This window comes from Oreochromis niloticus, linkage group LG3 (assembly GCF_001858045.2).
Source record: "Oreochromis niloticus isolate F11D_XX linkage group LG3, O_niloticus_UMD_NMBU, whole genome shotgun sequence".
NCBI lineage: Eukaryota > Metazoa > Chordata > Actinopteri > Cichliformes > Cichlidae > Oreochromis > Oreochromis niloticus.
In genome coordinates, this window is record NC_031967.2 from 54,378,547 (window position 1) to 54,392,454 (window position 13,908).

The 13,908-nt window shown below is 42.2% G+C and overlaps 1 long non-coding RNA gene across 1 annotated transcript; it reads left to right on the top strand.

The window, feature by feature from the left end:
• Nucleotides 1-3,923: 3,923 nt before the first annotated feature.
• LOC102082669 (myelin-oligodendrocyte glycoprotein) lies at nt 3,924-9,716 on the top strand. The gene is made up of 3 exons (XR_003216748.1): nt 3,924-4,028; nt 7,349-7,702; nt 8,138-9,716. It is a non-coding gene; the product is annotated as a myelin-oligodendrocyte glycoprotein (long non-coding RNA).
• Nucleotides 9,717-13,908: the final 4,192 nt, after the last annotated feature.

Consider the following 13,908-nt stretch of genomic DNA (forward strand, 5'->3'; position numbering starts at 1 on the left):
GACCAGACAAAGAGCGATTCAGAAGACCCTTATGAAGAGAATATCGAGGGAACAGTTTACCCTGCCCGGGATAGGGTTACCGGGGCCCCGCCCTGGAGCCAGGCCCGGGGAGGGTGCCCGAGGGCGAGCGTCTGGTGGCCGGGCCTTAGTCCATGGGGCCCGGCCGGGCACAGCCCGAAGAGGAGACATGGGCCCATCCTCCCGCAGGCCCACCACCCGCAGGAGGCGCCATAGGGGTCGGGTGCATTGTGTGCTGGGCGGCGACCAGGAGCGAAGGCCCTGGCGGACTGATCCCCGGCTGCCAAGACTGGCAATAGGGACATGGAATGTCACCTCTCTGGTGGGGAAGGAGCCTGAGTTAGTGCGTGAGGTTGAGAGGTACCGGCTAGATATAGTCGCGCTCACCTCTATGCATGGCTTGGGCTCTGGAACCAGTCTCCTGGAGAGGGGCTGGACTCTGTCTCAGTCTGGAGTTGCCCCTGGTGAGAGGCGGCGGGCTGGGGTGGGTATTCTAATATCCCCTCGGCTTGCTGCCGGTACGTTGGGGTTTTTCCCGGTGGATGAGAGGGTTTGTTCCCTGCGCCTTAGGGTCGGGGAACGGGTCTTGACTGTCATCTGCGCTTATGCGCCAAGTGGCAGTTCAGAGTACCCAGCCTTCTTAGAGTCCCTGGGGGGGGTGCTGGAAGGTGCCCCATCTGGAGACTCTGTTGTCCTGCTGGGAGACTTCAATGCTCACGTGGGTAACAACAGCGAGACCTGGAGGGGCGTGATTGGGAGGAACGGCCTCCCTGATCTGAATCCGAGTGGTGTTTTGTTATTGGACTTCTGTGCAAATCACAGTTTGGCCATAACGAACACCTTGTTCGAACATAAGAGTGTCCATAAGTGCACGTGGCACCAGGACGCTCTAGGCCGCAGGTCGATGATCGATTTTGTAATCGTATCACCAGACCTGCGACCATATGTTCTGGACACTCGGGTAAAGAGAGGGGCTGAGCTGTCAACTGATCACCACCTAGTGGTGAGTTGGATCAGGTGGCGGGGGAGGACGCTGGACAGACCCGGTGCACCTAAACGCGTAGTGAGGGTGTGCTGGGAACGTCTAGCAGAGGCCCCAGTCCGCGAGATGTTCAACGCACACCTCCGGCAGAGCTTCAACAGCATTCCGAGGGAGACTGGGGACATTGAGTCCGAATGGACCATGTTCAGCGTCTCCATCGCCGAAGCTGCTGCATTGAGCTGCGGCCGCAAGGTGGTTGGTGCCTGCCGTGGTGGTAATCCCCGAACCAAATGGTGGACACCAGAGGTGAAGGGAGCCACCAGGATGAAGAAGGAGTCCTATCGGGCTTGGTTAGCCTGTGGGACTCCAGAGGCAGCCGACAGGTATCGACAGGCCAAGCGGAATGCGGCTCGGGCAGTGGCTGAAGCAAAAACTCGGGTGTGGGAGGAGTTCGGAGAGGCCATGGAAAAAGACTTTCGGACTGCCTCGAAGAGATTCTGGCAAACCGTCAGGCGTCTCAGGAGGGGAAAGCGGTGCTCTACCTGCACTGTGTATAGTGCTGGCGGAGCGCTGCTGACGTCGACTGAGAAAATTGTCAGGCGGTGGAAGGAATACTTCGAGGACCTCCTTAATCCCACTGACACGTCTTCCGAGGAGGAAGCAGAGTCTGGGGATGAGGGGAATGACCCGCCAATTTCTGGGGGCGAGGTCACTGAGGCAGTTAAACAACTCCTTGGTGGCAGAGCCCCTGGTGTTGATGAGGTCCGCCCCGAGTTCCTGAAGGCTCTGGACGTTGTAGGGCTGTCCTGGTTGACACGCCTCTGCAATGTTGCGTGGAGATCAGGGGCAGTACCCCTGGATTGGCAGACCGGGGTGGTGGTCCCCATCTTTAAGAAGGGAGACCGGAGGGTGTGTTCCAACTACAGGGGGATCACACTCCTCAGCCTCCCTGGGAAAGTCTATGCCAGGGTGCTGGAAAGGAGAGTTCGTCCGCTAGTCGAACCTCAGATACAGGAGGAACAATGCGGTTTTCGTCCTGGTCGCGGAACACTGGACCAGCTCTTTATCCTCTCAAGGATACTTGAGGGTGCATGGGAGTTTGCCCAACCAGTCTACATGTGTTTTGTGGACTTGGAGAAGGCATTCGACCGTGTCCCTCGGGGTGTCCTGTGGGAGGTCTTGCGGGAGTATGGGGTGTCTGGCCCATTGCTACGGGCCATTCGATCCCTATACAACCGATACAACCGTTGCAAGAGTTTGGTTCGCATTGCCGGCAATAAGTCGGACTCGTTCCCGGTGGGTGATGGGCTCCGCCAGGGCTGCCCTTTGTCACCGGTTCTGTTCATAATTTTTATGGACAGGATTTCTAGGCGCAGCCAAGTGGCGGAGGGCTTTCGCTTCGGTGGCCTCAGAATCTCATCTCTGCTTTTTGCGGATGATGTGGTTCTGTTGGCTTCATCAGGTGAAGGCCTCCAGCTCGCACTGGAACGGTTCGCAGCCGAGTGTGAAGCAGCGGGAATGAGGATCAGCACCTCCAAATCTGAGGCCATGGTTCTCAGCCGGAAAAGGGTGGAGTGCCCACTCCGGGTCGGGGATGAGTTCCTGCCCCAAGTGGAGGAGTTCAAATATCTCGGGGTCTTGTTCGCGAGTGATGGGAGAAGGGAGCCGGAGATCGACAGACGGATTGGTGCTGCGGCTGCAGTGATGCGGACGCTGCACCGGTCCGTCGTGGTGAAGAGGGAGCTGAGTGTAAAAGCGAAGCTCTCAATTTACCGGTCGATCTACGTCCCTACCCTCACCTATGGCCACGAGCTGTGGGTAGTGACCGAAAGAACGAGATCGCGGATACAAGCGGCAGAAATGAGCTTCCTCCGAAGGGTGGCTGGCCTCTCCCTTAGAGATAGGGTGAGAAGTTCGACCATCCGGGAGGGGCTCAGAGTAGAGCCGCTGCTCCTCCACATCGAAAGGAGCCAGTTGAGGTGGTTCGGGCATCTGACAAGGATGCCTCCTGGGCGCCTCCTGGGTGAGGTGTTCCGGGCATGTCCCACCGGGAGGAGGCCCCGGGGCGGACCCAGGACACGCTGGAGAGATTATATCTCTCGGCTGGCCTGGGAACGCCTTGGTGTTCCCCGGATAAGCTGGAGGAGGTGGCTGGGGAGAGGGAGGTCTGGGCTTCTCTGCTTAGGCTGCTGCCCCCGCGACCCGGCCTCGGATAAAGCGGATGAAGATGGATGGATGGATGGATGGATGGATAAATAAGAGCTGGAACTTTAATTTGGATCTGCTGCTCCGTGCGTTCGGGTCTGACGCTGATCAAGAATGAAAGAAACCTGGACTGGATCCCTTTAGTCTTTTAGCCCTTACTGATTGAAAGTTATTAGTGATAAAGATCCTCCACATGTAACTGAACACTTTCCTGAGCTGCATTCTAGCAGCTGCAGTTCCAGACTTGAAGGCATCAGGACCAAACATCGGTACCAAAACGAATTAAATTAATACATAATTAATGAGAACATCAATGGACATTTAATTATTTATATATTTGTTTCATTAAATCACAATCAACTAAAGCAGATTTATTTCACCCGAAAATGATTTTTTTTTTTTTCTGTTCTGATGGGGGAAGAATTCAGTTGAGCTTCCTGTTAATCCACTGGCGAGCTGTCACATTTAAAAGTCTAAAAAGGAAATCGGAAATCAAAGTTTTGGGGTTTTTTCTATTGATTTGTTGACTTTTTTCTGTCTGAAATGTCATACATTCTTCATTTTACTACATTTTTAAAGTGAGGATTATATATGGTTCTACCTTCCGGTGTGACTAATTTTAAATGTTTAAAATAACTCCCGCCCCCCACACCCACACACACCCCACACACCCCCACTAGAATGACCCTGGAATGTAGGTCTGGAATGTGAACTGCTTCTTTCTGTTCAGGTCAGGGCTGCTATAATCTTCTCTCCTCTGGCTTGTCACAGATGGCTTCTGTCAGATTTCTCCTGTTTTTGTCACTAATTTCTGTGTCTGCAGGTGAGTCAAACAGTTTTTTCCTTGGTTATTCTTTCTGTAACCAAAGGCAGTTTTATAAATGAGCGAGTTCTGTTCGTGTCTCAATGTTCCATTTAATTTACTTAAACCGGGTGCCAATGACCTTTTTTAAAGGTGATAAACTCACTCTTGCTTAACAGGTGAAGTCTCGCTACTAGGTTGTGACCCCTTTGTGACAACGGGATGGTCAAAAGACTTTTTTTTTTTTTTTTTAATCTGGCTAATGCCGCGTGGGAAGACGGAATTTGCGAGAATGAGCGCGTCATCAGGAAACTAGTGTTTGGAATGAGTAACGCAGAGGTTCGGCTGATTGGAACTGACAAAGGAATTAAACTTTCTCTTTTTGTAATTGGTTAAAAAAAATAATTGATATAAAATGGGTTATAGATCACAATGTGGTACATGCATTACTTTTAACTGCAATCTTTAAATGTAATTATTTTCTTCATTGAGGTGTCAGGAAAAAATAATAGTAATTCTTGAAGACTTTTAGAAAGGATAGAATGGGACTGAGAATCAACTATGACAGCATCAGAGTTCACAAGTGCACTTTTGGGTAAATACATATCACAGTTAATAATTTAACAACTCTGCTGTCCACTTTTTGAATCAGAGGCAGAAATGTAAACAGATCTAATACTGAATTAGCGAACATTCACACAGCTGTACTTGGCAGATGACTGGTTATCATGTGTCAGGCTTGCTTCTTATTATAGAAAGAAACTTTAGGGGTTTCAATAGACACATGTTTTTACTGTGTGTTTTGATGTTTTCCTAATATTTAATTAATTCAGGTGTGTAAAGCTGTAATAAAAAAACAAAATCACGCTTTTTTTTCCCTGTATCCTTCCTCCACTGTCTACCTTGTTGATGGTTGTCCCTGTTACGCTGCTCGCTCAGAGATAACAGTATACATGTTTGGACAGAGAGAAACTGTTGGATTACTGCGAAAAGAATAATCATACTTTAACTATAGATTACATTTTTTTTTTAAAAATGTAAGTAAATTAAATCCAACTAAAAGCAATACTTTGAAATTTTTACATTACTTAATGTAACACTTTTACCACCGGCTCGTGTGACAAGACCCCCCTTATGCCTTCAGGTGAAGTCTTAACCCTGGTTAAACATTCTGTGATAAAAGATACATCTCGAAAAGTAAATATCAGTCTAGGGTAGCGTATGATTCTCGTGTCTAAATAGTCACGTGGAGGCTAGGGGAAATACACTTGGCCTGTAAACGCTTATGCATCTGAATACTTAAATGATAAAACACCATGCAATAAAACCAACACAAGATCTCAGGTTTAGAAAATGTATTAAACATTTGCAGGAAACTCACATTCAAACCCTTTTTTTTTATGAAGAAGAATGAATATAGAAAATAAAATGGAACCCCGGGGGATAGGTTTTAGTCTTTCTTTTCTCAAACTGTCTAATTTTATTTTCTTTTGAGTGCACTCTTAGTCTATTTTTGTTGGCGCGCTTTAGTTGGAGCTCTTTGTAATAACGATACCTCCGTGTATCCGTGACGTCTTTGCCGCATCCGATGAATCACTCGCTCGTTGCGGTAGCAACCGTCTCCACTCGCAGCAGCGAGCAACGAATCTCTGGTTCCCTCAGTAGTAGCGAATCGTCCTCCGTCAACGTCTCTCTCCCGAGACGACTCTTAAAAAACTCCTTCTGTCCGTTCAGGCGGAATCTCCTTCAGCAAGAACCGTGGCGTTAGCCTAGCTCCAGCTAGCCAACGTAACCGAACTTGCCTCGTGTTCACCAAGCACAAATGGATACGGAAAGTCCGGCTCAAACGCTCCGAGTGAATACCGGAAAGTCCACAGGCGGTTGGTTTGTTGTTGCTGAACAACCTCAACCTTGGTGACATACGCAGTCCCGGAGTCGTTGCTCTGTCTACGCCGTTTTCACATTACTCCTTTCCTTCTCTCTTGTTCTCCAGCCTTCTCCCGGAAGTGAAAAAAACTCAAAAATCATGAACTCACGGAACGTAGCGTAAGAAAATAATTTTTAAACCTCTTCTCTTCTTAAAGACATTCACATTCCATGAAATTATGTTTTAAAGTAACTGATTTTAAACACAACTATTTATGCATTTTAATACATTTATTTATATCAAGTATTTATACCAACTTTAGCTTCACCATGAACTGTAATTTTATCTTTAACTTATTCTCATGAAAAAAACAAATACCACTGATATTTATCAGAGTATTACATTAAGAAAACCACAGCATTGGGAAACTCAATATTACAAGTAATGTTGAAAACAAGGAGAGGACAATTCTTGGAAATCAAAGGGAGTTTGGTCTTAACCTCCTCTTGGGTTTTACCATGATGACAGAGGACAAAAGGAGAAAAAAAGAGGAAATGCAGACACACCTCTGTAGGTTTGGTCACATAGATGAATCAGAAGACCACGTGTGGTTTTTATTACCCAGTTACCAAGTTTTGTCAATCAATTACATTTTCAGTTAAGTGTGCCAAATGTTGCCATTTAAAACAAGTGTATAAAAATAATATATATTCTAAAACCATCATATTATATGCTTGTTGTTGTCTATAATACAATATAATAAAACTAAAGCCCCATTTGGGCCTACCACCTCTGCTCTGCTTTACTAGCTGTAAAGCAACCAAATATAGAGGGTAAGAGTGGACAAAATCACAAAGCCAGATTTTAAATACGCTCTCTGAATCTATATTGATATAGTGCATCTCAAACATCTGTGCTACTATATCTATAAAGCTGGTCTATGTTGCTGATTTTCACGGTCTGTGTAAAGTCTTGACTGTAAAACATTTCAAAGTAATGTGCTCGTGTAATCACATTACACTATTCAATAATTGAATAAGTTACTGAATGAAATTCAGTAACTACATTACAGTTAAGGACATTTTGAGCATTTTTAAAGAGATTTTTTTTATCACTGGTATGTTGATGACATTAATCTCCATCACTCGCTCTCACAGTCTCTCTCTTTATCTAATCTTTCAGTACATAGCATGGTCTAGATTTAAATTGTCTTCATTCCCATTCTCTTGTTCTTCTTTTTTTTTTAAAAAACATAAAGTGAACTTTTTAAATCATGCACAGAGAACCTGATATGGTTACAGCACTAAATACAGAGAGGAGATGTTTTCACGCCTGAGATTGGTGAAATTATCCTTCAAACTTTTGTTTGGTCAACTGTGGTTTTTTAAAAAAATATTAAATGTCGTGTTTTAATGTCAGTTTCATGCATTAAAAATCTCTTTGCAATAAGAAAATTGATAACACTTTTCTTCAGCTCTACAGCAGAATGTTCAGGCGACGCTCGGAGCTGACATCACTCTTCAATGTCAGATTTCCACAGATGAAAGAATCTCAGTGCTGAAGTGGAGCAGACCTGACCTGAACACAGACGGCTACGTCTACTTCTACAGGAACAAACGCTCCTATGAAAACTACCAACATCCATCTTTTCATGGAAGAGTGAAGCTGAGGGACCCGGAGATGAAGGATGGAGACGTTTCTGTGATCCTGAAGAACGTCACATTTAATGACACTGGGATTTATGAGTGTCATATAGCTGTGAGGAACCCTGTGAGAAGTAAAAGAGCTCACACTGAGATCAGTCACTTCATCAACCTCACAGTCACAGGTCTGTTTGTCATGCCAACAGCAAATGAAGTGCGTCCATAATGTCGTAGTTTGCATGTCCACTTAGCAAGTTCAAGTCCAGCTGGAGACACAAAACCTTTGGGCATTAGTCTGTAGTCAGCAAAGACATATGTGTGTTTAGTGTCACATGTCAGAACATGCTGAGCTGCTCACTCTGCTGCAAGTAGCTTTAATACAGAAAATTGAAAATGACATGCACTGAGCTAGCAGTTCTTACTTCTGTGTATCAAGGGTAAAGTCGTAGCATGCTGCTAACATAGATGCTTTCGGTCAACAGCCAAACACATTTTATGTAACTTGTGTCTCCTTAACTGTAGCTGACTGAAGCTGTTCTCCTGCTAGTTTTACCTGCTGAACACTTTAAAGCTCACATGTCTGAGGGCTTCTTCGCTAACGGCCAATCTTTGCTCTGCAGGTGAAGTGCATGAAAACATGTTTAAGAACCACATCATGGAAAGAGAAGATGCTGATGGAAACACTGAGGTTGAACAGGTTGAAGCACAGACTATCCTCATTGTTGCTGGTGTTGTCATTGCTGTTGCTGCAGCTGTTGGTTTGTTAGTGTTGCTTCTTAAGAGAAATAAGAAGCAGCATCTACCCTACTGAGGAAGAATTAGTAGGAAGTCCTGCTGATTACAAATAAAACAGCCATAAAGATTTAAATATATTTAATTGGAAGTGAAAATGATAAGATCGCAAACTGTTTATTAGATGAGAATTTGTAACCATTAAAACGATTAAACACTGTCCTCACATATCTATCATAAAAATATCCTCATAACTACATTTATAATTATTAATACCAGTTAAATATATACACCTAGAGAACAAATCTTGCTTATTGAAGCTAGTCTGTGCATTCAAAGCAGTGGTAGGAAACTTTGTGTGCACACATTTGCATGTATGGAAATGACACATAGATATTTGTGCTCTCAGGTGCACTGCAAGCATTTCATCTACTGCATATACATGGATACATTAGAATTACTAACATAATGAAATGTATGTGTTTAGACATTGAAGCATCCGGAGTAACAAGAAAATCCATACAAAAAGGCCACAGCCAAGATTTGAACCAGGAACTTTCTTGTTGTGAGGCGACAGTGCTAATCGTTAGTGTTAGTGGATGCTGATGGAGACTTGAGGGTGTGATGTGTTGTTAAAACTGTTGTAAAATGTCAGAAAAGGTCAAATTTGACCCAAACAGAAAGTAAAGGGTTGAGGAAAGATTAAACACTGACACTTCAGTAACTACATTTATCAAGTACACCACACTGAAGACCATCTCTGCTGTCCATTAATGTCAAACCAAGTAAAGTTTTAGACATTGCAGGTGATAATTTTGAGACTACTGCACTTCCTGTGTCACACCATCTCATGATGTCAGACGTTTTATCCTCACAGTCTTTTATTTGAGCAGTGTTCAAAAACAAAAGGAGAAAAACTGAAAAGATGTTTGCTGATGTTTTAGCAACATTTACCTCAAAACTGTAGGAAAAAAAAAAAAAGTCTGCTGAGGCTGGTAAAAGTTCTACACCTCTGCAAAGGTGGTGGTATGGTGAATACATCAGTAGGTTACCGAGGCCTCCATGGCCTCAACTCAGCTACAAATAGCCCCTTTTCACTAATACCTACTCGACTCTGCTCTGCTTGGTTTTGGTCATTTGTTTTTATAATCGAGTGCCACCTGACATGCATGCAGGCGTTAAAGTGATGCAGCTGAACGTAAGGATGTCAAGGTGATGGTATACTTGCTGATTGTTCTGTGGCTGCCATTTCCCTCATTGCTGGCTTTTAATGGTGGCTAGTCAGAAAGACTGACTAGCCACCGTTAATGTCACATTTTTTAGATCGCCACACTTAGTTCACTCAAAGTACCAGGTACTACAAGGTAATGGCAAACCCTAAAAACTGAGTCAAGCTGGGCTGACTTGACCTGAGTAGGTACTAATAGAAAAGGACTAAAAGTGTTGAGTGGAGGGGGAAAAAAAACAGGAAACTGCTCAGTGAATTAACATCCATTCACAGTTTACTTTTTCTAATCAAAAGCAGAATTAATATAGTATGTCTTTTTTAGCTCGGGTGTGCCCGAGGTTTATCCCTGTTAAAAGGGAGGTCTTTCTCCCCACTTCAACCAAGTGCTGCTCGAAGGGGCTGATCTGATCTTTGGAGTCCTTTCCCTTAGTTTAGTGTTTTTATTATTAGGTGTTGTGAGCTGAGACAAAACAGATCTTACTGACCTGAATTACCTCTGAATATGCATCAATACTTTACATACATTCATGTGTATGTGTTGAACGTTTGATAATTTTTTTTTTACCTCAAGCGCTTATTTATACCACACAGTGTGATCTGCACACATACAATATCAATGCGTATGTAAAGAAAGCAGTGACTTTAAAATATCTGAAATATTTGGGTTTTATTTGCAAGCTGATGTTTATTTTTTTTTAACTGTGATTTTTACAGATTTGAATAAAAAAAAAATTACACTTTTTTTTTTTAGGAGAGGCTTGACAGGCTTATTATTATTAATTTGTTAATATTTATTATCAAAATAGTAATATAGCGATATTGATATTATCATTATTATTAGATTAATTAAATTTATTCCTTTTGATTTTTGCTCTCCATTTGTGGATATTTAATTAAAATGAGCTTGACATCCCTTTTTGATACACACTTCACATACTCAGAACAAAAATCCTTAAAAAGAAACTGAAACTATGATTATTCAGATCATTTTGATTATAGGGCTGTCGGGTTTCTGATAGGTCCCTGTTTTTGTGTTGTATGTCATCAGTGTGTGATTTGATTGAGTTTGATTGTTCAGTTTGCCATGAACCACTATTATGCAAATTATCGTGAGTACAATGTACAAAGTACATGTTTCTCTACACTGTAAAATCAAGCGTTACTTAGCATTACTGACTGTGAAGTTTTTGTCCTCTGGTCAACTGCTGCTTTGAAAAACATGTATACTGAGCACCAGATGGTTTTATTTTCTGTTATTATCTGCACACCGCATAATAAATAAATAAATCATTAAATGGTGTAAAAGAGCGCCTGTTGTCTAATCTAAATATTTGAAATAAGAATATTTATTATACTGCAGAGACAATACTGACACACATTTGCTGAGTGTCCAACAAAATGTTGACAATAAGTGAGGAAAACTGTTCCTCCATTCAACGAGTTAAGGTGAATATTAGGGAGGGAGGCTTTTTTTTTTCTACCTCAGCTTTTAGATTTTGATTTGATTTGATTTTTGATGTACAAAAAATAAAAATAAGCAACTTAAATAAAATATGCTTACAAGAATAAAATATTTTTAAAGAGGTGGAAAAGGTTGTGTTCATGTTAAAAAAGAACAGCACTTCATTTTAAACTAACATCTCTGTTTTAGTGAACCATACAGTCCAGATGGGTTTAAGGTAGTTACCCATTTATTTATGTAATACCCTTAAATTTGTACGGCACCCATTATCATTTATCTGTACCTACGGCCACCAGGTGGTTCAAACCCAGTCTCTTTCATTGAAGAGCTTTTTGTGAAATTATTAAAAAACCCCAAAATATTATGAAATTACAACTTCATTTAATATAACTAAAGCTTCAAACAGGTTAAATGTGAGCACGTTTTTACTGACTAGAGGGCTATACTATTAAGGATGCTAAACACAGGCAGGCTTTTGTTGTGTCAGCTTACCTAACACTTACTTATCACATGAATAAGTAAGGTGGTAAAGAACTTTCTGTTAAACCAGGTTCACTGCTTTAGGCTTTGTGTGCACATAAAGAGATATTCTGCAAGCGATGGTCAAATGGTGATTAAAAACCAAAAAATATAACGGTAATAATTAATCAAGTTAACCTGAGTACACTCTCAGTGCTCCATTTATTTCTAAGGTGACAGCTGCAAATTGAAACTCTGAATATTTAAACAGGATCCATTTAAACATTAAAGCCTACAGCGGAGAGCTGTATTGGTAATCTGGCATAATGGACATCTTCCCGGTGGGACGACTTATTTATGTATATATATATATGTATATATATATATATATGTATATATATATGTATATATATATATATATATATATATATATATATACATATATATATATATATATATATATATACAGTTAAGCCCATAATTATTCATACCCCTGGCAAATTTTGACTTAAAGTTACTTTTATTCAACTAGCAAGTTATTTTTTGACTGGAAATGACACAGGCGTCTCACAAAAGATAATAAGATGATGTACAAGACGCATCATTGTGGAAAAAAATATTTCTCAGCTTTTATTTACATTTGAGCAAAAAGTATCATGTCCAGAATTATTCATACCCTTTACAAACTGTCACAGTCTCTGGGAAAATCCAAAGTTCCATACCATTCCAAATAGTCAAAGCTGTTCTAAAGCATCCTAATTACCCTGATTAATTGGAAATAGCTGTTTTGATCAACTCAACAGGTGAAAAACAGCAGCTCTCTGCAGGTGGTCTGTGGACATTCATGGCTAAGACAAAGGAACTCAGTGAGGACCTGCAGCTGTGCATTGTGGCTGCTCACAAGTGAGGAATGGGCTACAAGGCCATATCCAAATGTTTTCAAGTTCCAGTGGCTACAGTGCAAAGTATTATTAAAAATACAAGATGTTCCGCACTGTGGAAAATCTCAGAGGATGTTGTCGGAGGCCAAAAGTGAAACCTGTGCTGGCCAGGAGAATAGTGAGAGAGGTGAAAAAGAATCCAAGGATCACCACCAAGGCCATTCTGGTGAATCTGGGCTCTGCTGGTGGCAATGTCTCAAGGCAGACAGTCCAATGGACACTGTTGGGTTCCACGGATGCAGACCAAGGAAAACGCCACTTCTCCAGGCACTTCTAAGGCATGCCAAAGCTCATTTGGCCTTTGCAAATGCTCATCTGGACAAAGAAGAAGGTTTCTGGTCTTCAGTGTTATGGTCAGATGAAACAAAAATTGAATTATTTGGTCACAATGATGTTGCCTTCATTTGGCATAAAAATGGAGAAGCCTTCAACCCAAAGAACACCATCCCCACTGTCAAACATGGTGGTGGGAACCTAATGCTTTGGGGGTGTTTTTTAGCCAATGGACCAGGGACCCTAATCACAGTAAACAGCACCATGAAAAAAGAGCAATACATGAAGATTCTCAACATCAGGCAGTCTGCAGAAAAACTTGGCCTTGGGAACCAGTGGACATTTTAGCACGACAATGACCCAAAACATACAGCAAACGTGGTGAAGAAATGGTTAGCAGACAACAACATTAACGTTTTGCAGTGGCCTAGCCAGAGTCCTGACTTGAATCCAATTGAGAATCTGTGAAGGGAGCTAAAGATCAGGGTGATGGCAAGAAGACCCTCCAACCTGAAAGATTTGGAGCTCATTGCTAAAGATGAATGGGCAAAAATGCCTGTGGAGACATGCAAAAAGCTGGTCTGCAATTATAGGAAGCGTTTGATTGCTGTAATAGCCAATAAAGGCTTTTTTCTATTGATTATTGAGAAGGGTATGAATAATTCTGGACATGATACTTTTTGCTAAAATATAAATAAAACCTGAGAAATATTTTTTTCCACAATGATGCCTCTTGTACATCGTCTTATTATCTTTGGGGAGACACCTGTGTCATTTCTGCTCAAAAAAGAACTTGCTTGTTGAACAAAAGTAACTTTAAGTCAAAATTCGGCAGGGGTATGAATAATTATGGGCTTAACTGTATATATATAAAATGTAGCAATAATCAAATGAGATGTAAACATTTATAAGGGTGTCTGTATCACTGTATCAGTAAAGGCCCCTATAGGGGCCCCCTCTGACAGAGGTGAGCCCCCTCCCCCTTTGTTTCCTTTCTTTAAATGTCAGGCACTAAAAGCTAGTGAGGTGTTGCATGCATGCATGGGTGGTCTTTGAAGCTAACACCCACACACTAAACAAATGTGAGCCCTCTTTACTCATTTCTACTTAGACCACCGTCAGTTCGAAGGCACGAGATGACAGCACCTTTGTGATCAGTTTGAGAAAACACTTCTTATATCAAAAAGTGTAACTGTTGAATTGACTGTTTTGGTTTTGGTTTTGTTTTGTTTGTTTTTTTTGGCGGGGGGGGGGGGGGTGTCAGTAACCAGTATATTTAATGGAACCATCGAAAAA